General features: G+C 50.6%; 1 long non-coding RNA gene across 1 annotated transcript; it reads right to left on the bottom strand.

Moving 5' to 3' along the window:
• Nucleotides 1–2,412: 2,412 nt before the first annotated feature.
• Nucleotides 2,413–14,229, bottom strand: LOC133773718 (uncharacterized). The gene is made up of 3 exons (XR_009867960.1): nt 14,066–14,229; nt 3,742–3,883; nt 2,413–3,241 (listed from the first exon to the last, which is right to left on the bottom strand). It is a non-coding gene; the product is annotated as an uncharacterized LOC133773718 (long non-coding RNA).
• Between the last annotated feature and the right edge of the window lie 12,405 nt (nt 14,230–26,634).

Below are 26,634 nucleotides of genomic sequence, written 5' to 3'. Positions count from 1 at the left end.
ATGACATGATGTATACAGAGGTTAATCATTGAAATATCATCTACTAAAAAAAAAAAAAAAAAAAAAAAAAAAAAAAAAAAAAGAAATATCATCTACTATAACAAAATATTGAGAGCAATCTATATGTGTGTTATATTGGTGGAATAAGTCATTGCATAGTCACACAATGGAATTATATCCAACTATAAAAATGAGAAATATCTCTGTGACTTGATGTGAAATTATTCCCAGGATATTTTAAGTAAAAATTAGAATATGTTGTATTTTTGAGAGAAAGAAGGTAAAAGAAGATCAATGCCAGTTTTTGCAAAAGAAACATAGGAAAGGTAAATCAGAACCAGTGAAATTGGTTATTTTCAGAGAGTTAACGAAACTAAGAGGACACACTCCAAGTGTGTCTTAAGTTTTTATTTTTGATCCATATAAATATTTTACCATATGAAAAATAAAGTGATTAAACCAGGGGAAATCCTAAAACTGAATATAAGCAGAAAAATGTTTTTAACTGCATCAAAAGGGCAAGGTAAAAAAAAATCAATCCAAGTGATTTTGAATGTAGTATTTTTAGACTATCCATCTTCAGGGGACACAGTTTAAATAAAACACAAGCTGTTAATAAGTTTTGAACTAGGTTGGCGCCGTGGCTCAATAGGCTAATCCTCCGCCTGCAGCGCCGGCACACAGGGTTCTAGTCCCGGTTTGGGCGCCGGATTCTGTCCCAGTTGCCCCTCTTCCAGGCCAGCTCTCTGCTGTGGCCCAGGAGTGCAGTGGAGGATGGTCCAAGATCTTGGACCCTGCACCCAATGGGAGATCAGGAGAAGCACCTGGCTCCTGGCTTCGGATCAGCGCAGTGCGCCGGCTGCAGCAGCCATTGGAGGGTGAACCAACAATAAAGGAAGACTTTTCTCTCTGTCTCTCTCTCTCACTGTCCATTCTGCCTGTCAAAAATAAATAAATAAATACATAAATAAATAAAAATAAGTTTTGAACTTTATCTATGGTACTGTTTTAGTAATGGCATGAGTATAGCAATTCCAAACCTATTTTGAATGTATGATAACAATGAGCAAATGAGCACATAGCACAAGTCTTCCAAAACTTCACGGACAATGCATATTATAAGAAAACTATGTACGTATTTAAAAGCTTTTTGCACAAAAATACTCTTCTCTTTTAATTCCATTTCTGCACAGCTTTTTTGAAGTCCTCTTATAAACTGTTGTTGTGAGAACAAGAGAGATTCAGAACCTCTTAGAATGAGCTGCAGACAAGAAAATGGGGAAGACAGGAAGAGTCCTGTGGTCTTGGCTCAGATTCAGAGTTAGTGTGAACTCGTGCTGTTTGTTTATTTGTTTATTTATTTAGACAGGCAGAGTGGGCAGTGAGAGAGAGAGACAGAGAGAAAGGTCTTTCTTTTCCGTTGGTTCTCCCCCCAATGGCCGCTGCGGCCAGCGCATCCTGCTAATCCGAAACCAGGAGCCAGGTGCTTCTCCTGGTCTCCCATGTGGGTGCAGGGCCCAAGGACCTGGGCCATCCTCCACTGCACTCCTGGGCCACAGCAGAGAGCTGGCCTGGAAGAGGAGCAACCGGGACAGAATCCAGCACCCTGACCGGGACTAGAACCCTGTGTGCCGGCGCCGCAGGCGGAGGATTAGCCTATTGAGCCACGGCGCCGGCCAACTCATGAAGTTCTTAAACATCCGTTCTCCTCCAGCCTTCCTGAGAGACAACTGAAGTACACTGCACATATTTACAGCATGGGATTTGTTCAGTTTTCACAAGCAAATGTACAAACAACACCATCACCACAATCAAGTAGCAAACATGTCCGTCACTTCCAAAAATATCTGTGCTCTTGATCATCTATCTTTCCCTTCTGAGTAAACACTGGTCTGCCATCTGTCGTCACAGATCAGTGTGAGTTTTTCAGATTCTTACACAAATGGGATTATATAGTGTGTCCTTCCTATGCATACAATCTCTTTCACTGAGTACAATGATTTGAGATTCATCTAGGTTATGTATCAAAGTCCATTCCTTCCTATTGCTTCTAATCCCAGGATTGGAATGGCTCTGCTATTAGGTTCACATAAGCTTAGAGTTGCTGTGTCTCCTTGATGAATTTTCTCCCTTATCATCATGAATTGTCCCTTTGGGTCTGTAGTGATGCTCTTTGTCTTGAAGCCTACTTTTTATCTGACTTTTAACATCACCACTCTACATTGCTAATGCTTATTATTTTCATGAATATAAACCTGTCCATATTGTTGCATCTTGTGTCACTTGAAATCACCACGGGGCAAGGAGTTGCTTGTTTATCCACCCTGCCAATCTCTGCCTTTTAACTGAAGGCTTTAGACCATCAACATTTAATGTAATTATTCATAATGCTTGATTTAGTCTTACCACTTTGATACTTGCTATCAAATGGTCACCTCTGTTTTAGTTCCTCTGTGACCCTTTACAGCCTTCTTTCAGTTTATTTAAATGATTTTTAGTATTCCGCCTAAATTTATCATTGACATTTTGACTAAATGTTCTTGTAGTTTTTAGCAGTTGTCTTGGAGATTACTATAAATGCTTTCTGTATAAATTTATTTATTTATACAATTAGAGAGACAGAGAGAGAGAGAGAAATGGGGAGAGATCTACCATCCACTGGTTTACTCCCCAAATAGCAGCAACAGCTGGGGCTGGACCAGGCTGGGCAGAAGCCAAGAGGGAGCTGAGAGAAAGCGGAGCGGCTGCACAAGAGCCAGTGCCCATATGGGATGCTGGAGTAGCAGGTGGCAGCTTAACCCACCATGTCACAATGCTGGTCCCCCAAACTTTGTTACAGGAAAAGCTTTCTTAAGTCAAATTCTCTTAGTTTTCCTTAATCTGGGAATTGCTTTATTCTTGTTTTATACGGAGAATATCATGACTGGATTCAGAATTTTGTGTTGATGGTTGTTTTTTTCTGTTTGGCTGGTTTTTTTTGTAGTTGGTTTGTTTTGGTTTTGGTTTTTTGTTTTGTTTAGCATCACGTTAAAGATGTTGATCTATCACCTTCGTAATGGGTCAGAAGAAATCCATAACCATCAGGCTCTGTATTGCCCTACAGGGAAATGCAGTTTTCCCTCTGGCCTCTTTCAAGGGTCTTTCTCCGCCAAGATTTTCACCGTTGTACTTGTGATATCCAGATGTGGGTGTCCTTCAATTTATCATATTTGGAGTCCACTGAGCTTCTTTAATCTCCAATCTGCAAACATGGAATAAAATAAAAACTCAGGGGCCAGTGTGTGGCATAAGGGGTTAACTTCCACCTGCAATGCCGGCATCCCATGTGGGCACTGGTTCGAGCCCCAGCTGCTCCATTTCTGACTCAATTCCCTGCTAATGTGTCTGAGAAAGCAGCAAAAGATGGCCCAAGTGCTTGGGCCCCTGCACTCACATGGGAGACCAGAAAGAGGTTCCTGGCTCCTGGCTTCAGCCTAGCTCAGCCGTGGTCACTGCAGCCATCTGGGGAGTGAACCAGCAGATGGAAGACCTCTCTCTATTTTTCTCTCACCCTCTCTGTGACTTGGCCTTTCAAATAAGTAAAATAAGTTTGCTTAAAAAATGAAAATTCAATAAGATGTTCAGAGAAACATGGAGCAGATAATTGAGGGCCCAAAAGGGGAGTGGAAATTCTACCCTGAGGGCTAAGTCTGTGGGGAGAACTGGGACATAGAGTATGGGACAGAATGAGCACAGACAGACCTGCCACAGACAGAAGCTAGTTCCCTGTGCTCCAGGGCTCCAGTGTTCCCACACGCCACACTTTGCTTTTAGCCATTGTCTTTGTTTGGTGAAGTTCTCAGCGGCAGCATCAGCAGGGGCACACTTCCTCCCTCTGTGTTGCCTGTTCGAAAACAGAAATAGCATTTCTCACTTTCCCCTGTCTCCCGAGAACATCTAACTCAGGGCTTTGAGAATTTAAATAACGAAACACAACTGAACAAATGCCTGATCTTTGGACAGTATGTGGGAGGCTGATCCTGGCTGGTGGTAACGGAAAATGACAGCCACTGGGCCTCCCGGATGAAAGAGTGCAAACCTGCTTCCTTAGAAGGTAGCAAGTTAACTGGTTGAAGCAGTTGGAGACTCTAGACAAGAATAAGTTAAAAAGTCACTTTATCACCCAAACTTCTATCCATTAAAACGAACTCTCCAAGTCTTAGATGTTCATCCAGCACTAATTACTACATTTGAGGGGCTAAAATGAAGCCCTTTGTTGGTTTCTCCAGATAATTTACATATCATTACTTTACAATTCATGTTGTAATAATTCTTATTAAAATTAGTCAACGAAAATGGAATGATATTACCTCCAAGCTTTCAGGACTCTGGGGTCAGAGTCAGTAATATTTTTTTCTCCTTTCAAATTATAATTGTCAATTTAATATATATGTAGAACTTAATCGTTTGTTTTAAGATGGAAAACATAAAACTCAAATGAGGTGATAGTTACAGTTGCACAGGAATGGAGCCAAACCCACAATTGATGGTTTATAATCTAGAAGGTGAGAAGAAAAAGCAGAAAGAAGTGGAGAGAAACCAGCCAGAGTAGAGAAATAAAGCAAGCAATACCAAATGTGAAAGAGAAGGAAAACATCATTTTCTTTGTTAGCCAGCATCTTCCAAACAGAACAGGGGAAGTCCCCAACCCCAGGAGCTGCCTGTCACCTGCTCCATCTGTAGCGGCCCCTTCTCCGGGCTCCTGTGGGCTCCTGTCTCCTCCTCCCCCACCCCTTCCTCCCTCTCTCACTGGGTCCTGCAGGCCCACAGGTGAGACTCTGCCAGGACCTGCCCTGGGCCTTCTCTCCCTCTCCAGGCAAACCACTTGCCTCGCTCCCTCCCACTCCACCTCCAGACACCCAAGGCTGCTGAGAGGTGAGAAGGGCAGGTGTGTGTCGGGGAAGGGGGCTGATGGTGTTTGTGTCCCTGTCGTGGCTCTCTGAGTTGGGGTCTGGAGCAGCATCTACCCAGAAACCCCCACTGTAAGCCCATCCCCCCGCAGACAGAGGAACAGGCTGTGTAGTATTAACCAGTTCTGCGGGACCTCAAGAAGCCACTGGGTGCTCCCGGCATGACCAGAGAGCTGACCTGGCCGCCGCGGGCCGACGTCTCCGTTGTCAGAGCTTCTGGGAGAAGCAGGAGCCGAGCAACTGGCCGTGCCTCTGCCTCTGGCCTGGAACCCTGGCATTGGGGGGCAGGGACTGGCGTTTCCGGAGTTGCAGGTGCTGAGTCTCCGGGGTGCGCATGCGAGAAGGGGCAGCTCTTGGGGAAGCGGTTTGTGATCAGATGCAGACAGACAGACAGACAGATGGACCAGGCTCCTTCCTTCCCTGACGCCCCCACGACTGTCTGGGCAGACAGATGGCCCTTTCCTCCGGGCTTACAGATTAATGTGTGCCTCTTATCAATTACGGAGACAAGAAAGTGTAATTTTCTGCCCGTGTTTATACTGTTCAGGATTAATCTGCTGTAAATGGATACCCGTCAGACACTGCAGTGGGAGGGGGTGGGGCGGGAAGTGGGGAAGATTTTCCAGTGGGTATTGCCATCTGCTTTAGTAGGTTGTTTTATAAACCTGACATTCAATTTCTTCTGGAAGACCTGGTGACAGATTATTCTGTAACTTCCCAAATAATTACCACGGCCAGAGAGACGGAGACAAGGGGAGGAGGAGGAAGGTGGACCTGGGTGAGGAAGGGTCCCCAGCCATTTCCCAGGGTGGCCTGAGAAAGGCTGGGACCTCCGAGGCAGGGGCTGACAGAGGGGCCCTGTTTGCAAACCGCAGGCTCCTGCTCTCCCCAGCAAGATGGCGAATCCAAGTGAGCAGTGCTGTGCTGTCACCGTCTGTGCTGGAGCAGGGGTGCTGGGGACTTGGTCCTGTCGCCTGGGTCCACGCCCTGCCCTCTCCTTACCAGCTCTGAGAGCTGGATCCCGTTCTGCTCCGCGCATCTCAGTCGCTTCATCTGGAAATAGGACTTGCTGCTGAGTGTATTTGCTCTGAGAATCAAACTAGCTTCTCTCCGGTCCGGCCCCTGTGGGTGTGGATTTTGATGCGTTTCGGATGCTGGGGTCTGAAACTGCACGGTGGTGGGATCCGAGCGTGGGAGCTCAGATGCCAGGCCTCATCCCTTCCCTCCTTCCTCTCCTTAAAAGCCACCAGCCTCCCGCACTGGCAGGTTCACATCACATCTCCCCAAGCCCAACCCAGGACCCAGAGCTGCTGCCTCCTGGGTAGGCGGACGCACACAGGGAGCCGGGTGAGCCCTGGGCCACAGCACAGCCTTCACTTTGAGTGCCGGAGCGCAGGCATCCACAGAACCCTGAGTGCCTTCGTCTTCTGAATTTCTGGGCTCTGCCTCCCTTGACCTCCGTGATCTGATCTGTGCTCCTGCTGCGGTGAGGGTGGGACTGGTGTCCCCTTAAGACCAAAAACAAAGCTGGGATCTCTTGCCTTTTTTTTTTTTAAATTTATTTAATAAGGTTCAAAATAGTGTAGCAAGGCAAGAAAAATATAGGAAAATCCCAATATTGGAAAAGAAGAAGTAACATTGTTTATATTCACAGGTATCATGATTGTCTACATAGAAAATCCTAAGGAATCCACAAAAAATACTAATTCATGAATGTTCTAAGCATACAGAGTACCAAATCAATATGCAAAAATCAATTGTATTTCTATGTACTGGCAATGAACAATGGGAACCTAAAATTTAAAAAACAATTTTTTTAGAAATGTGCTTTCTTCACCTAGGCTACGTATTTGTTTGTTTGAAAAGCAGAGGGACACAAGACAAAGACCCAGGGCCAGCACAAGCGTGTTGCAGCGGGTAAAGCCACCACCTGCAGTGCTGACATCCCATATGGGCTCTAGTGCGAGTCCAGGCTACTTCACTTTCAATCCAGCTCTCTGCTATGGCCCAAGTCCTAGGGCCCCTGCACCTGCATGGGAGACCTGGAAGAAGCTCTTGGCTCCTGGCTTCAGGTTGGCACAGCTCTGACCATTGTGGCCAACTGGGGAGTGAACCAGCAGATGGAAGATCTCTCTCTCTCTCTGCCTCCCCTTCTCTCTCTGTGCAACTCTTTCAAATAAATAAATAAATCTCAAAAAAGAATAAATAAATAACAAAACTTGTCATGTCATGTCCATCCATGAGAATACATAGTTAAGATCCCCAAATTGACCAACAGAGTCAATAGGGTCCCAGTCAAAATCCCTGTGAGCATGTCTGTGGAAACTGACAAGCTGATTCTAAGGGTTGTATAGAAATACAAGTAACCTAGAGTAGCAAAAATATAACAAAAAGGAACAAAGTTGAAGGCAGGTGTGGGATAAAATTGAGACCAGCTAAGATACTCACTTCAGATGTACTACCCCATCAGAATAATAATACATTTAATTCAAAACCCTCAACAACGTCAAAATTTTATGAAAAACAAGATCAAAGTTTACACCATTCTTTTTGTGTTTGTGTTTTGTTTTTTGAGTTTTTTTTTTTAAGGTACAGAGAGGCAGAGGCAGAGAGAGAAAGAGGTCTTCCGTCCACTGGTTCTCTCCCTAAATGGCTGCAACGCCTGGAGCTGGGCTGATTTGAAGCCAGGCTCTTCCTCCTAGCCTCTCACATGGGTGCAGGGGCCCAAGGACTTGGGCCATTTTCTACTGCTTTCCCAGGCCATAGCAGAGAGCTGGATAGGAAGTGGAGCGGCCGGGTCTTGAACCGGCACCCATATGGGATGCCAGCACTGCAGGCCGCGGCTTTCCCTGCTATGCCACAGAGTCAGCCCCACACCATCTGACTCTGAGACTTACTAAAAGCTACTGTGCCAAGATAGTGAGGTGCAAGCAAAAAGACAGATCAATGCAACAGAACAGTGCTTCCAGATACAGGCCCGCACTTACATCATCAATTTATTACTGACAAGAGTGCAAAGGAATTCAGCAGGAAAAATGACTGTTTCCAACAGGGAGTGATGATGCCACTGGATATCCATATGGAAAAAAACCATGAGCCCAACTCAGCCCTTACTTCAAACTCTGCACAAAAATGGATTCAAACTGAATCGTAGACCTAAACCTAAAAACTAAAACTGTAAGAAAATATAGAAGAAATATTGGTGGTCCTGGGGTAGGCAAAGATTTTTTAGGACACTGAAAGCATAAACCACAAAAGAAAAAAATTGGCAGACTTCATGAAAAGTTGAGACCTTTGGTCTTTTTTTTTTTTTTTTTTTAATTTATTTTTGACAGGCAGAGTGGACAGTGAGAGAGAGAGACAGAAAGGTCTTCCTTTTCCGTTGGTTCACCCTCCAATGGCTGCTGCGGCCGGCGCACCGTGCTGATCTGAAGCCAGGAGCCAGGTGCTTCTCCTGGTCTCCCATTGGGTGCAGGGCCCAAGGACTTGGGCCATCCTCCACTGCACTCCCTGGCCACAGCAGAGAGCTGGCCTGGAAGAGGGGCAACTGGGACAGAATCCGGTGCCCCGACCAGGACTAGAACCTGGGGTGCCGGCACCACAGGTGGAGGATTAGCCTATTGAGCTACGGCGGCACCGGCGAGATCTTTGGTCTTCTAAAGATAACATTTGGGGTGGGAGTTTAGCCTAACTCCACATCGGGGTACCCGGATTTAGTTCCTGGCTCTGGCCCCTGACTCCAGCTTCCTGCTCATGCAAGCCCTAAGAGGCAATAGTGATGGTTTAAGTGGTTGGGGCCTTGCCACCCACGTAGGAGTCAGATTGCACTTCCAGCTCCCACCTTTAGACTGGCCAGGCCTGGCCATTTAGGGCATTTCAAGAATGAACCAGCAGATGGCAGCACTCTCTCTCTCTCTCTCTCTCTCTCTCTCTCTCTCTCTCTTTCTCTCTCTCTCTCTCTCCCCCCTCCAACCCCTTCTCTGTCTCCTGCCTCTCAAATTAATTAAAATTAAAATTGGCAAAATACCTAAACAGTTTACAAAAGAAGGTATAAAAGTGCCTAGCAAGCACATTAAAAGATATTCAATATCTTTGGTTGCTAGGGAGACACAAATTATGACCACAATGAGACACTACTTCATAACCCAATAGAGTAGCAGAGAGATTAAAAATATTAGTGAGGATGCAGAGACTCTAGAACTCTTACACGGAACATAGCCAGACAAAACTACTTTAGAAAAGAGTCTTGCGATTTCTTTAAAAGTTGAAAATACCAGGGGTCTTCCAAAAGTTCATGAAAATGCATATTTCGGAAAAAAAAAAAAAACATGTATGAAGTTCAAAAAATTTTTGCACAAAAATAAAATCACCCTCTCATCCCATTCTTCCATGAATTTTTTGAAGCTCCCTCATTCACCTACCATACATCTTGGCAACCATTAGCCAGTATTTATCCATGAGAAATGAAGATATATTTCAATACAAAGATTTATATGCACATGTCCATAGGAGCTTTATTTGAAATAGTGCAAGACTATAAAAAACCAAAATGCCTCTCAACAGATGAATGGCTAAACAAATAGTGGTACATTCACACAATGGAAAAAAAAAAGATTCATTTTATTTGAAAGGCAGAGTTACAGAGAAGCAGAAGCAGAGAGAGAGAGAGAGAGAGAGAGAGAGAGAGAGAGAGAGATCTTCCATCCGTTGGTTCACTGTGGCGTAGCAGGTAAAACCACCACTTGCAGTGCCGACATCCCATATGGGTGCTGGTTCGAGACCCAGATGCTCCACTTCTAATCCAGCTCTCTGCTATGGCCTGGGAAAGCAATGGAAGATGGCCCAAGTCCTCGGGCCCCTGTACCCGCGTGGGAGACCTGGAAGAAGCTCCTGGATCCTGGCTTCCAATCAGAGCAGCTCCAGCCATTGCTGCCAACTTGGGAGTGAACCAGCGGATGGAACACCTCTCTCTCTCTCTCTCTCTCTCTCTCTCTGCCTCTCATTCTTTCTCTGTGCAACTCTGACTCTCAAGTAAACAAATACATCTTTTAAAAAAGTAGAATAGAGCTTAGCAGGGAAGAAGTACATGGCCAAAGCTGGCTGCTGGGGTGATGCTGGTGGCGGCCTAAGGTCCTACACTCCAGGGGAAAGACTACAGAGGCTGCCGGGAGGGAGCAGAGAAGTGGGGTAAAACCATCTGACTGCAGCACCTCTTGCTGCCCCTGGGCGTGCGCCACGTGGCCTGCCTGGCATCTCAGCGCCCAGAGCTGCCCTGATAAATCACCACCCATTGGGTGCAAGCCAACAGAATTGCATTCTCTCACAGTTCTGGAGCTAGAAGCAGAATCCAGCAGGGGCTCCCTTGGAGGCCAAGGGTCCAGGGGAAGACCCTTGCTTCTTCAGGCTTCTGGGGGGCCCAGGAGTTCCTAGGTCCGCGGCAGCATCCCTCCAACATCTGCCCCATTTTCACCCGGTCATGCTCGCTCTGTACCCTTTCCCAGCGTTTTTCTCACGAGGACACAAGTCACGTGGGACTCAGCTCACCCTCCCTACTCCATCGTGACATCTTTAACCGGTGCACGTCTGCAAAGGCCCAATTTCCAGATACGGCCATGGCGACCTGGACCTGGGGCTGGGCTTGAACGTGATCAGTACAACCCATCACCTGGGTCTCCACCCTACACTGAAATGTGTCTGTGAGGACCCTCAGCTGCCCACCTGTGTCCAGGTGTGCGGTGGCCACGAGCAGCCGTGTGGATGTACCTGCGTGCTGGATGCTTCTTTAGTAACAGTCTGGCTTCTCCCCTCCCTGTTCCCAGTCTCCTCCCCTGCCTACTGGCTGCTGACCCACATGACATAGAAAGAGCTCTCAGGACTCTATACCAGGAAAGCGAGTTCCTTCGTGATACACATCTGACTACATATGTGAAGGCCGACTCCACAGCTACACACGCACCCGTGTGCACACTCACTTTCAAAGGAGCAGCCAGGTGCGGAGCTCAGAACAAGGCCTGGAGGAGGCTTCTGGATCAAGAGGAGCAACTGCCAAACTCCCAGCTCTGCTCACCACCAGGGGCTTCTACCCTAGAACCACATACGCACTGCTTGTCAGAGCCAGAGATTATCAAAGCGGGCAGAACATTCAAGACCACAGGCCAGCCTCTTCATTGTACAGATGGGATGACTGAGGCCTGGGGAGTATTTCGCTGTTGCCTACATACGTAGATCCAGAGTCTCCTGCTTCCTGGGGCTGGAGTTCTTTCCTGCCCCACCCCCTGCCTCACCCACTCCATCATCTTAGGCTTTGGGTGCCGGGGTGGTGGAGAAGGAGGCCAGAGAGAAGAGCCCATCTCCAGGGAAGGTTGATAAAGGAGAGAGCCCCAGGGGAGCACCTGGTGCGGTGCAGAAATCCGCTGTGACTGCTCTCCCAGGGAGTTTGGTGGCATCCGCTGGCCGCCCCAGCCCCTGCTGCCGATCTCTTTAACCCAGAGACCCTGTGATCCCTCATGCGCTTTGATCCTGCAGGCCCCGGCAGCTTTTTGTTCTATTATTCACTGCAGGGTGGACGCTGAGTTGTCTCTCCTTATTACAGGCCCTGGCAGGGCTGCCCAAGGCCACTGGACAATGCCCATCAATAAGTCAAGAGCAGCGGCCGGATTAGAGATGCCCTCGGGAAGGGATTTGCACCGTTTCAGAAGCAGAGTTTTCTACAAGAGCCTCCGTCTGGGAAGAGATTGCGAGTGGAAGAAGACGAGGATGACAAAGACCGCAGGACACGTGAAGATGCTGAGAGGCGTGTCTCCTCTGCCCAGGTGAGCGGCGAGCCTTGGAAGGCAGAGCCGGCCCACCTGCAGGCACAACAGGCACAGGTTCCGACCGAATGTGGCAGTGGCTCGGAGATCCTGTGCTCACACAAGCCCATCCGGAGATGCACGCCGCTCACACAAGCCCATCCGGAGATGCACGCCGGTGTCACACGCACACTAGTTTGGAGTAAACTCTTCTAATATATAAATAGAAGAATACACTTTAAAACTACGAAAAAGTACAGATCATGGAGTGGGCGTTTGATTTGGGGATAACATGCAAGTTAGGACGCCCTCATCCTACATCCAGACCCTGGGAAGCGGGTGATGGCTCAAGTATTTGGGTTCCTGCCACCCACGTGGGAGACCTGGATTGAGTGGTTCCTTGCTCCCGGCGCTACTCCTGTTCAGGTCTCAGTCATCCAGGCATGTAGGGAGGGGCTACTTCTCTCTCTGCCTTGCATAGATGCAAATACAGAAACCAGCAACACAGTTGTTTATTGACATTATCCGCACGGGGTGCTGTGCGTGGCGATGGCTACATCACCAGCAGGCAGGAACTTTCCAGCCCCAGTGGAATCTCACGGAACTGCCTTTGTACAGGCATCTGCCATGGACTGAAACATGGCTATACAGCATTTGACTGGACATGTGTGCCCCCCCCCCAGCACCTGCAAGACGTCCACTCACTTCGTGAGCAAACCTGTGAGCTAGTGCCACCGCCCAAGCCACAAGCCACTTCCTCTGAAAGCAGCAGAGGGTGCCACAGTGCTCTGACTGCACGGCACCCCGAGGTCACTGCGTAGACTGTCTCCCCACACACACCCTGAGGGCACCAGGTCCACACAGACACTTCGTTTTATGCACAGCTGTACCCCCAGCACCTAGCACACAGTAGGTCCTCAAGAAATGAATGAATTTGGCGTCCCGAGACCTGGGCTCTCATTCCAGCAGGACCCCAGATGGCTGACTGCCCTGGGCCACTCATGTCTCTCTAGATCTCAATTTGCCCTGCTCTCCAACACAGTCACCTAATCCAGACGTTTCTTAAAAGATGTATTTATTTGAAAGGCAGAGTTACAGAGATGGGGGAGAGACAGAGAAAGAGAGATCATCCATCTGCTGGTTCACTCCCCAAATGGCCACAACTGTCAGGGCTGGGCCAGGCCGATGCCAGGAGCCAGGAGCTTCTTCTGGGGCTCCCACATGGGTGCACTTTCACTGTCTTCCCAGGTGCATTAGCAGGGAGCTGGATCAGAAGTGGAGCAGCCGGGACTTGAACCAGCACCCATCTGGGTGGGCACTGCAAGCGGCAGCTTAACCTGCTGCACCACAATGCTAGCCCCTGGACATTTCTTATAAGAATGTGGTCCCCACCACACATCCTTGCCATGGGCCTGCCAGACCCATGCTCTGTCCCTGGCCTCTCCCTGCCCATCAGGAAGTGCTGTGACAGCCCATGCAGATGCTGGTGTGATGGGGCTGTTTTGGTTTTTATTTCCCTATTTATTTAAAAGGCAGAGTGACAGAGACACTCACATATCTTCCACCCACTGGTTCACTCCTCAAATGGCTGCAAGGGCCCGGGCTGGGCCTGGCTAAAGCCAGGAGCCCACGTGGGTGCAGGGGCCCAGGTGCTTGCTGCCTTCCCAGGTACATCATCAGGGAGCTCCATGGGAAGTGGAACAGCTAGGAGCGGAACCAGCAGGGCTCAAAATGGGATGCCAGCTTGGGCCTCAAATTCCCAGCGCTTAGAATGGGTTGGGACACAACACCGGTCCCCCGCAGTTTTACCATAAACCCCTGGCGCCTGCAGCCTGGGAAGTGTTTGGAGGCTACAGTAGGAAAGCTTGATGGTTCCCAGTTCTGTCTTCATTTCTGAAGCCGTTCTCTTCCCATCGGAAATCCAGCACAAGTCCCTCCCGTGGCATTGGCACGGAAAGCCTCGAGAAAAACACCAGGGCAGCCCCCCAGCCCTCCCCCGCAGACGGCCCTAGAACACACAGGTGGGACATCAGCCCGCCCTTGCGCAAGGACAGGAAGCCGGAGCCAGGCCCAAGGCTTCTCTTTCAATCCGGGGCTGGAAGGAGGCGTCTGCCAAAGTCACTGCCTGAGTCAAGGTCAAGGTCAACCCGGAATGGGGGGGCTGCGGCTGCCCCCACAGCGACCCCTTGGCGCCTAAGCCCACTGTGCCCCGGTAGACTGGGCTTAGCCTGCCGCCCCCTCCCCGGACGGAGCCGCGGGCGCCTCAAGGTCAGCGCGCAGCCCCGGCCGGGAGGGCGCGGCGCAGGTTCCCAGCACCGCGCTCACCTGACATTTACTTTACCGGCTGCGGGCTCCCACACAATACGGTACATGCCATTCGCAGGGGACCTTCCGTCGACTTTCCCAGAAATCCACTCCCAACAAACACACACGCACGGCTCTCCTGGCCCGGGACCGACCTGGAAAAACACAGCGCTTGGCCGCGCTCCCCGGCGGGCCCGCCCGTCCCCTCCCCGCCAAGCGGGCGCGTGCCGCTGACCGTCCACCGGAGGGCAGCCGCGGGCCGCAGACGCCCGAGCCGCGCCCGGCCCGCGCCTGCGCCCGCCCGGGGCCGCCCCTGGCCCCGCGCCCGGCCCCGCGCCCGGCCCGCGCTTCTGGCTGCCCGGGCGGCCGGGGCTGCCCTGTCCCGGCTTCCCTGAGCCGCGGCTCTGCGGTCCCGGGAGGGAACAATGGGCGGATTTCAGGCGTCCGGACCGGGAAGCCTGCCTCTGAGGCCCCAGAGACGCGATAAGGGGAACCGAGCTGCGGCTGTGGCCGGAGGGCTGCGGGCTGCCCAGCGCGCTCACTGCGCCGCTCGCCCTGAGCTCCCTTCCCGGCCGGCCGCCCCTCGGATGCCCCCTTCGCCCCTGCGGCTCCCGTCTGAGCAGCGTGGCTTCCATCTCTACTTGGAGAAATACGGGGACCTGGGTCCGGGGGGGACGTCCAGGTCACAGAGCGCCAGAGAAGGCTGCGTGCGCAGCGCTCAGCCGGGCACCACAGAAAACAGGGGCGAAGTGCGTGGTCCAGGTCGCGGAGTTTGGTGACCGAGGGCGAGTCAGGCCTTCCAGGTCCTTGCAGCGGCTTCCTTAGCCCCCAGGGTACAAGGGCCTCCAGCATCCGCAGCCAGCCTGCTTCCTCTGGTGCCCGCCCTTGGTGGTCCCGGCTCCTCCCCTTGCCCCAGGCTTTGCACATTCAGCCCCCTAGCCTTGGCTTGGCCACCATGTTCCCTAGACAGCTCCCCAGGAGGCAGCACCGTATCCCAAGGTAGCCCACTTAGGAGCCCCGCAGGGGGTCCTAATAAGCTATGGCGATCTGGGAGCTCTGCAAATGGCTGAGCAGTCAATCACACTACCCTATCCGGGCCTAATTTCATCGATTTATTTGAGCGGCAGAGAGAGCTGGTTTACTCCCCGAATGCTCAAAGCATCCAGGGTGGGACACTCAGCCAAGGGCTCTGATGTGGCTGGCAGGGGCCCAACAGACTGGAGCCATCACCTGCTGCCTCCCAGGGTCTGCCGTGACCCCAGGTTCCCGGATACGGGATGCAGGTGTCTTCGCCAATGCCACCCGCCCCACGGACTTTTCAGTTTTCTCCCACTGGCCCCATCACTCTTGTAAGTAAAGCAAGCAGACTTATGGCACAGAAGGGTCTTGCTACGTAGCAGAGGTGGGGAAACCAAATCTCACAAGGAAGGCACTTTGCCCACTCTTGGCAGGACGCATTTCTTGTCGTCCTTGTCTGGAGAATCATTTCTCCCCACTTTTATGGTCAAGAAGGTGCTTTCTAAGTCAACTTGTTCTCGTTATTCCACGGAGAGCTGACTGCAAAACAGGTTTCAAGCTATGTGCTGGGGGCCCCGTGGTGCAGTGGGTTAATCCTCCGCCTGCGGCGCCGGCATCCCATATGGGTTCCGGTTCTACTCCTGGCTGCTCCTCTTCCAATCCAGCTCTCTGCTGTGGCCTGGGAAAGCAGTAGAAGATGGCCCAAGTCCTTGGGCCCCTGCACCTGCATGGGAGACCCGGAAGAAGCTCCTGGCTCCTAGCTTTGGATCGGCGCAGCTCCAGCCGTTGCGGCCATCTGGGGAGTGAACCAGCGGAAGGAAGACTTTTCCTGTCTCTCTCTGTCTGTAACTCTACCTCTCAAATAAATAAATAAAATCTTAAAAGAAAAAAAAATGTGTTGGGAGGCAACTGAGGCAAGGGTCTGCATGTGCCAGAGCAGCACCATGCATATTGTTTATGTGGGTCTTTCTTTTGGGAAAGAAAAGGAGCCAAGGACCTATTAATGCTGGAAAAGCATTTCAAGTGGAGGAGGGTGTGGTGTGCCTGAGCTGGGACTGGGGTATGTGGGAACTCTCTGTACTCTCTGCTCGATTTTGCTGTGAACCTAAAAATACAGGGTATTGATTAAAATGTTTTGAAGTCTGCAGCGCCAGAGATTGTAGATTAGAGCAGCTAAAGAGCTGTGAACACTTGTTAACAGTTCATCATTCCCAGGGCTGGAGCCTGCATGGCCAGTGAAGCGCAGAAGGCGACTTCTCCAGCCCTTTGATGTGGGGTCTGCGCGTGTTGCTACCCATGCTTTCTTCCGCCCTGACAGTAGGGAGTTTGGTTTTTTAAAGGCGATTGGTAAGGAAATGAACTATTTTCAGCATTCGTCACATTTATAGCGAAAGTTGTTGCATTACTTCTTATTTGGAGAGTGGAGCATTTTATATTTCATTTTTTTTTAAAGTAATGGTTTTGTTTGTGACCCTAGGGTCTTTTTGTTTGTGTTTTGTAAATGCTGTGTCCCACCCTGGAGGAGTGTCGAGTTCCTAGTCCCCAGATTAGGCCACCTTACAGACTTTACACGAGTGATTGCATCAGAGGTCCTGAGATGATCCTGGCTCGTCCATGTGGGCCCAGTACCCTCATAAGAGCCCTTGTAAGAGGGGGAAGCAGGGTCGGAGTTAGAGATATGTCTGGAAGCAGAGGCAGCTACAATTCAGGATTCAAGGTGAGGAAGACTCTGCTGGCCACTGAGGGCTCTGCAGCTGGCCACGGAGGGCAGGCAGCCTCTAAAGGCAGGTCCTCCCCTGCAGGCTCGAGGCAGCACCGTCTGCTGACACCAAGAGTGTGGTCCAAGACGCGTCTTGGACTGCTGAGTTCCAGGAGTCTGTGGTCATTTATTACAGCAGCGGCAGGCAGCACACACACACACACACACCTCCAAAGGAAAATACTCCCCCCATAGACCCACGGGAGTAAAAAAAAAAAGAAGGTGGAGTGAAGAGGGGAGAGAAATCGGCTAGAGCTGTAGTGACCAGAAGACTCTTGGGCAGCCGTCATAGGGATGCTGGAGGCCACCCCGATGTATGCGTTCTGTGTTACTCCAAGGAAAGTGTAAATTGGCACCATGGGGATACACTGGTGTAGCACTTGCAAGCACAGTGTCTTTAATTTTAGTTTTGGTATAGCCATTTATTATTTTTAATTGACACATAGTTGTGTAATTTTTATGGGCACAGTGTGATATTTAAAATATGTGTAAAGTGTCAGCAGTAAAAAAAAAAAAAAAATGAAATCCGGTCATTTGCAACAAAATGGAGGAATCTGGAAAACATCATGCTGAGTGAAATAAGCCAGTCCCAAAGGGACAAATATCATATGTTCTCCCTGGTCTGTGACAACTAACTGAACACCTAAAGAAACCTGTAGAAGTGAAACTGACACTATGAGAAGCAATGACTTAATCAGCCGTTGTGCTGACTGTCGAGGAACAGCTTATTATTTTATTTTTTTAGTATTTTCTTTTTCTACTTAATACCATTGGCTGAACTCTTTATAGAGTTATTCTTTGGTGTTTAAATCCAATTGAAAATTGATCCCTGTTAAAAATAAGAGTGGGAATAAGAGAGGGAGTTCCCTCAGACTTACCCCTAAGGGTAAAGCTAAAAACTTGCCATGGGACCCCAAATCCCATTAAGTTGTCAAGTACCAGTGCCATCTTACTAGTTAAAGTGATCAGTTTAAGTTCATAACTGATAATAAAGATAGGATTTAGTGTCAAAGGGATCACATAAAAAGACCAAGTGTCTGCTAATAATAACTGATAGAATTAAAAAGGAGAGAACAATCCAACATGGGAAGTGGGACACACAGCAGACTCATAGAATGACAAGTGCCCTAAATAGCACTCTGGCCTCAGAATCAGCCCTTAAGGCATTCAGATATGGCTGAAAAGCCCATGAGAGCATTTCAGGCATGGAAACCCAAGGCACTGTGGCAAAAAATGACCTAAATGAAAGATCTCTGTGACTGAGATCCCAGTGGAAAGAATGGGCCATCAAAGAAGGAGGTATCTTTCTCTGAAGGGAAGAGAGAACTTCCACTTTGATTATGGCCTTGTCTAAATAAGGTCAGAGTTGGTGAACTCAAGAAGCTTCCATAGCCTTGGCAGCTCATGACAAAAGCCTCGGGTGATTACTGACGTCATAAATAAGAGTGTCAATTGTTAAATCAACAATGGGAGTCACTGTGCACTTACTCCCCATGTAGGATCTCTGTCCTTAATGTGTTGTACTATGTGAATTAATGGTAAAACTAATCTTCAAACAGTACTTTATACTTTGTGTGTCTGTGTGGGTACAAACTGTTGAAATCTTTACTTAGTATAGAGTTGATCTTCTGTATATAAAGATAATTAAAGATGAATGTTAAGAAAGAATAGGATAGAAGAGAGGGTAGGAGATGGGATGGTTTGTGGGTGGGAGGGTGGGTATGGGGAGAAGAACCACTATAATCCAAAAGCTGTACTTATGAAATTTATATTTGTTAAATACAAGCTTTCTATAAAATAAAATACATTGGCTGGTGCTGTGGCTCACTAGGCTAATTCTCCACCTTGCGGCGCCGGCACACCGGGTTCTAGTCCCGGTCGGGGCGCTGGATTCTGTCCCGGTTGCCCCTCTTCCAGGCCAGCTCTCTGCTGTGGCCAGGGAGTACAGTGGAGGATGGCCCAAGTCCTTGGGCCCCGCACCTTAAGGGAGGCCAGGAGAAGCACCTTCTCTCTGTGTCTCTCTCTCACTGTCCACTCTGCCTGTCAAAAAATAAAATAAAATAAAAAAATAAAATAAAATAAAATACATGTAAAGTATAAAATAATCAAATTAGGATAATTGATAGTACCCATCATGGCACACATTTACAATTTCTTTGTGTTAGGAGTGTTGCAAATCGTATCAATGATTTTGAAATGCACAATTAATTGTTGTCAACCATGCCTACCCTGTATTGTACTACAGAACTTCAGAAGCTATCCCCCATCTAACTGCACCCCAGCTACCTCCAGCCACACTCTCTCTATCTCTCTCCCTACCCCTCCCAGCCCCTAGCAACCACAATTGTAACCTCTGTTTCTCTGAGATCAACTTTTCATGAATCTGCATATAAGTGAGAACACGTGGTATTTCTCCTTTTGTGCTTGGCTTATTTCACCTGAAATAATGCCCTCTGGTTCCATCCATGTTGCTGCAAATGGCAGGATTTCATTCTTTGTTGTGGCAGAGTTGTATTCCATTGTGTCTATGTACCGCATTTTCTTTACCCATTCCTCCGGTGATGGCCACTTTGGTTGATTCCGTATCTTGGCTTTGTGAATAGTGCCACAGTGCCATGGAATGCAGCTGGCTCTTCCGCACGCTGATTTCCATTCCTTTGGATGCATACCCAGCATGACAGTCCCAGTCCTAGGTTTTTGAGGAATCTACATGCTGTTTTACATAATGGCTGCACTAATTTACATCCCCACCAACAGAGTATGAGAGTTCTTTTTCTCAGATGGTCATTCTTATCTCACTCTCACGAAAGATTCAAAGATGGCATTCATCTTCATGTCCCTGTCACCTCCAGTGTCCTATAGGAACAATGCCACCTCTCATATTTGTGATTCTTGTTGTAACTCCTATGGAGTCAGGCAAGACAGTGGGTGGTAGTATTCGCAACAGATTTCATTTCATTAAAAAAAAAACTAGCACCAAAATCTCTCTGCTACTGAGCCTCCTCTCATAGTGTTCTACTCACTTAATCTACAAAGTGAATCCTAGACACAGCTGGGATTGTGCTAGGGTGCTGCCGGCCTCCCTAGGATTTCAAGACTGAGCTCTGGAGGGTGCACTTCTTGTCTTCTTCTTCCCACACTGAAGCCGAAAGAAAATCCTTTTGCCCAGCTGGTGGTGAGAGGGAAACCCCACCACAGTGCTGTCCACGCTGAGCCACATGGCATGGAGATGAGAGGGAGGAACTCAGCCACCGTCCCCCACCCCACCCCCATGTCGGGGAAGAGAGGCAAGAAGGACTGCCAGTGGTCCGCAGTCTGAGCCCCTTCCTCGTTTTTTTAAACATTTTATTTATTTATTTGAAAAGTAGAGTTACAGAGAGAGGAAGAGACAGAGAAAGGTCTTCCATCCACTGGTTCACTCTCCCAGTTGTCACAATGGCTGGAGCTAAGCCCATCTGAAGCCAAGGAGCCAAGAGCTTCTTCCAGGTCTCCCACGCAGGTGCAGGGGCCTAAACACCTGGGCCATCGTCTACTGCTTTCCCAGGCCATAGCAGAGAGTTGGATTGGAAGAGGAGCAGCCGGGACTCGAACCTGCTCCCACATGGGATGCCAGCGCCGCAGGAGGAGGCTTATCCGATTATGCCACAGTCCAAGGCCCTGGGCCCCTTCCTCCTGCACCTGGACCCTTGCAGAGGGATGGTCAGGCTCTCACCCTGGCCCTCAGAATGCGGCCTGGGCACAAATGAGGAGAATGGCTCCGTGCCGTTTTACAGTTTCAGGTGTCCCTGCGTGGTACTGATGTTCTCATCCACAGAGAGGAATCCCTGGAGGTAGAGACGGCCTCAAGCCACTGGTGCCCACCTACCAGGGGCCCCCACTGGCAAGTCACCTTCCTGGATGAGAGTCCTTCTCCACCTGCAGCATGCAGGTAATAACACCTGGCCTGCTACTCGCTAGGGAGATAAAAATACAACACGGAAAGCACACGGAAAACAGCAAGCACTCAAATGGTAGCTAGAGTTATTATAACCAAGCATGCAAGAGGGGCTGGCTTTCGCTGGGGGTGGGGGGTGAGCCAAGGCCGCAGACTCCCGCCCCGCACCCAAGGGCCCGTCTGCTCCCCAGAACCCCAAGGCTCGAACCCTCCAGGTAGATCTTCGCCTGGGCTCTCGCAGACAGGAGCTGCCAGCGCGCGCGGCCCCACCCGGAGCCCGGAGAGCCCTGTGCCGGAGTCCAGCTGCACACACCTGGCAGCCGCTGTCCCCTGCTCCCGCCCCGCCCGCCACTGTCCCCCCCACCCCCCCACGGCCGCCGGCACACAGGCGCACAAGCGCACTGGGGGGCGCCTGCCCGGCCACATGCGCCTGGCAGTGCTCGGGCCGCCCGGGTGCAAGCGCTGGAGCGCTGCCTGAGCGCCGCACGGACCAGGGGCGCGGGAGCCCCGCACGAGGAACGCGGCGCAGGCTGCAGCGGCCCGGCCGGGCGGCGTCGGGAGAGGGTCCTGGCGCGGCGGCGCAGTCGGCCCTGGCCCGCGGCCCGCAGGGTTCAGACGGGGCCAAGGCCGCCAAAGCGCGGCTCGCTCGCGCCAGGCGCTGCAGCCAAGGCTGACGCGGGGCTCTGAGCAATGTTTGGAGGAGCCGGCGCAGCCCCCGGGGCTCCGCTGAGACGCGCTGCAGGGGCGGCCCGGCCCTCCCCGGAACGCTGTGCCAAGCGGCCGCGCCGTCCTCGACGTGCGACAAAAACGTCTCAGCTCCCGGGCCCTGCCAGGCCGGCGCCGGCCCTGGAGGGTGGGAAACGCCGGCTTCCGCCCCCGACTCGTCACCCCCACAGCCCTAGCTCGCAATTTGCCCTTCACGAAGGAAATGCACACGCGTGCCCCGAGTCAGGCAGGCCTGGCGCGAGGTGCGAACGGCGCAGCGGACAGAACCTCAGGACAGTGGGCAGCTGCCTTTAGGAAGGTGACAGCCCATGGAGCCTAGAAATATCTGCTCCGGGCCCTCGAGGGTCTGTACCCAGCCCTGCGTGTCCCTTTAGGTTGCTCAAGGCCGGACGCAAAGAACCATGCGTTGAACTGATGTTTTCACCCACCTGTCCTCTCGGGCTCTCCCGCAGCCTCCACCGCAGGGCGCGACTCTTATGTGTTAAAGGGGACAAGGCCTGGGGTCTGTGCCTGCTTGCCTGCTTAGGCTCTGGCACCAAAAGTTGAAGTCCTTTCTTTGCCTGTCCTGGTGGGAGGCCAAGAGTTCCCTCCACCACCCCCAGCATTCCTGTAGACAGGGGACCTCTGCTTCTCCCAGGGCTGCATCAATTAGGCCAGCCCGCCCCTGCGGTGGGCAGCAGTGGTGAGAGCAGATGCCAGACAAAAGGGTTCTTAGTGGCCTCCTTAGGTGCTCCCTCCAGTTGGAAGGAAAACGGGCACCCATTCCCCAAGCAGCGCCTCTCACAGTGCTGTCCCCAGCCCAGCAGCAGCATCGCCTGGGAACCCCTTAGAGAAGCACATTCTCCTCTCCACCCGAGACCCGTGGGGCCAGAAACTGGAGGAAAACCCCGGCACGTGTGGTTTCAAGGAGCCCTCCAGGTGATTCTGGGAAGCACCTGGAAGTTTTGAGAACCATGGTTCCAGAAAACCTTTGTCTGTGTAGGCTAGAGGTAGGCCCTGCCCCCCAAAGATAGGCTGCCTAACTGTTTAAGAGGCCCAGGAAGGCAAGAAATAAGCCCGGAACCCAGGACTAAGCAGCAGTGTGATACATGTATCCCTGAGTCCATTAATCACGGGCGAACATCCTATAAAATACCAGAAAGCAGGGGCTGGGGCTGTGGCACAGTGGGTTAAACCACAGCTTGCGATGCCAGCATCCTGTAACAGAGTGCCGGTTGAGGCCCTGGTTTGGACCTGAGCCAGCCCCAGCTGTTGCAACCATTTGGGCAGTGAACCAGTGCATGGAAGATCTCTCATCTCTCTCAGTGTCTTTCTCTGTATTTCAAATAAATTACATATATACAATATTTATAATAGATAGATAGATAGATAGATAGATAGATAGATAGATAGATAGATAGAAAGCAATGGAGACTTTTAGGCCCCCATATGTATGGCATTTACATAGCCCCTAAGTATCAGTTACTCTGTAAGGGTGCACCTGCTAAAAGCCAGGCCTCAACTTGCTCATGATGGTCTGAATGTGAGCAGACTCCTGGAGTTGAAGTAGATGCACCCAGGTCACCTCACGGACTGGAACATCACTGTCTTGGTCCCTGAGGTGTCAGGAGACACTGCTGCTTGCCTTTGTCCTGGCTAACAGGAAGCTAGTGCAGAAGGGGTTCGAGTACGGAGCTACCATGTGCCTCAAGAGAAGCTGCGTTCCCTACCCTGGTTCCCGCGACTGACCTAGGACAGAGCCTGGGGTGTACTTCCGGCCAGTGAGCTGTGGGAGGAGCTTGCTGGGAGTGAATGGAGGGAATTCACTCCTCCTGTAAGGGACACAGGAAATGGGTAGTTCCTTTTCCATCCCTGGACATCAGCTCTGGGAACTGCTTTGGTCTTCTAAGACCATAAAAGAAAATCAGCTAGAAGGGCGAGCACTTGAAAAGTTCTTGGAAAAGTGGAATTTGTAAAATATGCACATTTCCCACAAACATTTTGAAGTAGTCTCATATGGGGGGGGGGGGGCGGTGATGGGACAAATTCAGGAAACACCTGGGGTCTTCCTGACATAGTTGAGCCACTAAGTTGGTGAAGCCAGGGGGGAGGGGGAGCTTCTGTGGTTTTCTTATTAAATGAGGTTGGTTATATTTCTTATTTAGACCTTGTTTATTGGGTTTTCTGTTACTTACAGCTCAAACCGTTGGAATCAACACAATGCCTAGGACTAGAATCTCGCTGGAGTGAATAAGCAGAGGCAAGGTCTGGCCAGGGGCCACAGAGGGGTGTCCAGCAGACATGTGGGCTACGCGATCTGTCCCAGCGTTCCCAGTTCTGAGCCTCTGTTTCCCCATTGGTATGGCTCTGTCGCTTTCTTATTGTCTGCCCCCTCCTGTGTCTGCTGTTTTCTCTTTCTGCCAACTGACTGGACCTCTCTCTGATTCCCATTTCGAATTTCCAAGAATGAACCCTTGATTGGCCCAGCTCACTGCACAGCTTCTGATAGGGAAGAGCTTTTCACGCCAGATCACCTCATAGGGCACTGGGCAGTCTGCAGATTGGCGGTCCTTGAGTCCGATGTCACTTACCCCTTGTCCGATCATATAGGACATGGCCAACCCCTCTCAGCCTGAGACCCGGCAGAGGCTGTGGGCTGGGAAGGGTCCCTTGGAAGGAAGCAATGCTCTTGGCAGGTGCAAAGATGGGGCTGCCAGCACAGCCCACAGGGGAGCTATGAAATGGCAGAGCTGAGCCAACTAGGGTCAGAGCTGAGGAATCCATTTCTACCACAAGCCCTTTCTGCTGTAGATCTATGCACCCAAGGGTAAAGGAAGCCTGGCCAAAATGTCTGCCTGGGTGCCCAGCTCCACCCCAGAATGCAATGGTACTGCTCAGAAGATGTCCCCTCCCTGGGTGCAGAGACTCACGCACCCGCACAGGGCGTACTCACACTGCTGTGTCCACACTGTGCACGCCACACATGACTTTTCCATGTGGCACTTTATGGGAAATATTTTTGGAGTTGTTTTGCTGTTTAAGTCATTGTGAAACCCTTTGCAGAGCAGCACCATCTTGGGAGATGCAAGCAGCAGTCACAGCAGAGTTTTCAAAAAACATATGGGGTACAAGCAACAAGGAGCACGCGTGTGAACAATACTGCTCCACCACGCTCACAGCACTCATGTAGCATGAGGGCTGTTCTTGCCCTAAGAGCAGTCATCGCTGGAGTGCAAGAGGTGCAAACGGTGGTGTTTGCCACCTACTAGCTCTGTCCTTTCCAAGCCTCAATGTCTTCCTTATGTCTGATGATCCGTCCCTCGTAGGGCTGCTGTGACCCTCATACACAGTGAGACACAGAGAAGGTGTCCCGCACATCATGTGACATTTCAAAGACCCCTTCCCTGAGGCAAGGGGGCCACGCATGTACAGCCAATCATTGTCAGAAGCACCAGAACCATCATGGCACTGAGTGGACTCTGTGATATCTGTCAATAAATGAGCTTGGAAGCCAATGTGGCCACCAGATCAGAAATGAGAAATGGCTGGAAGGTGCCAAGCGGGCGGCAGGCAGTTGGGAAGAAGACACTTTCATTAATGTGAATCTGACCTGGACATGGAGAGAAAGCCAAAGGAGCCTGCAGCGCTGAGCCCGGTTATAATCCATCACTGTATGCCACGTGGGGAGTGAAATACCGAGTGGGACCCCGTGGGAGGAAGAGAAAGTGCGTGGGGCAGAGGTCACTGTGCCCTGTTGCTTGTTGATCTGAAGTCAGAGCTAAGAGATGGGTCAGGAAGAAGAGGATTTTCAAGACTTCGGAGCTGAAGGACCTTTGGGTGCGTGCTGAAAGATTTAGAAATTCTTGAGGCCAGAGTCTGGAATGCTCCGTTAAACACAGAGAGCACCTAGAAGTCGGTGTGGTTGCCGGAGTCCGCCCCCCGACGGGGAGCCGGCAAGTAGTGTTGGGGAGCTTTTCCCATGGGGTCTCGTGGCCCGTGATGTTACTTAAGACAGCAGGGAAGAACTGAGCCTTTTGCATCACAAAATAGGATTGCACCCAGAAGACAGGGATTCTAAGATGTTTATGTCCTTGACATCCATGTCCTGCATGGTCCTGGGGCCTGTGAACAGGATGGGTTTTGCTCCCCTCGCTGGGTTGTGTTACATGGACATTTGGCCTTAAGAAAGGAACATTCTCTAGATGAGCAGGCCCTAATCACATGAGCCCCTTTAAGAGCAGGGACTTTGTTCGGACAGAAGGAGAAGGCGAAGACTGGAAGCCTGAGAAAGATGTGGGGGAGCCACTCATCAAGGAATTCACTTGGCTCCAGGACCTGAGGGCAGCCACCATCCGACAGCCCGCAAGGAAGCAAGGACCTCCATCCTACAAGCCCGGGGAGCTGATTCTGCCCACAACAAGCATGGGTTTGCAAGTGGATTCTTCCCCAGAGCCTCTGGGGAAGAGCCCTGACCTTGTTTTTAGCCTTGTGCTACCTGAGCTGGGAACTCAACACCACCACAACGCATTGAGAAACTGCCTCCCCTACAGATCTGCAAGCTAATAAATGGTTTCGATCTTCTTTTCTTAAGATTGATTTATTTATTTGAAAGAGTTACGGGGGAGAGGGAGACACACAGAGAGAATGGTTGTTATCTTAAGCTGCTGCATTTGTTCTTTTAGAAGATTTATTTATTTATTTGGAAATCAAAGTCACAGAGAGAGATGGAGGGAGAGAGAAAGACAGGGAGAGAGAGAACTTCATCTGCTGGCTCATTCCCCAAATGGCCACAATGGCCAGGGCTGGGCCAGGGCTGGGCCAGGCCAAAGCCAGGAGCCAGGAACGTCTTCCGGGTCTCTTTCGTGGATGCAGGGGCCCAAGCACTTGGGCCATCTTCTGCTGCTTTTTCCAGACCATTAGCAGGGAGCTGGATTGGAAGTGGAGCAGCCCCATTCAAACCAGCACCCATATGGGATGCCAGTGTCGCAGGTGGAAGCTTTACCCACTATGCCACAATGCTGGCCCAAAGCTTCTGTGTTTGAAGTGACTTCTTAAGCAGCATTGAAAAACAAATACAGATCCATGAAGAAAGTCATGGTTCAGACTTAGAGCTAGAAATGTGCCCATCTTTATCTGATTTATTCTTTGATCTACAATCTGGACTGTGCTCAAGTG

Source organism: Lepus europaeus, chromosome 14, assembly GCF_033115175.1.
Source record: "Lepus europaeus isolate LE1 chromosome 14, mLepTim1.pri, whole genome shotgun sequence".
In the NCBI taxonomy this organism is placed as follows: Eukaryota; Metazoa; Chordata; class Mammalia; order Lagomorpha; family Leporidae; genus Lepus; species Lepus europaeus.
This window is presented reverse-complemented; position numbering and strand designations above follow the sequence as displayed.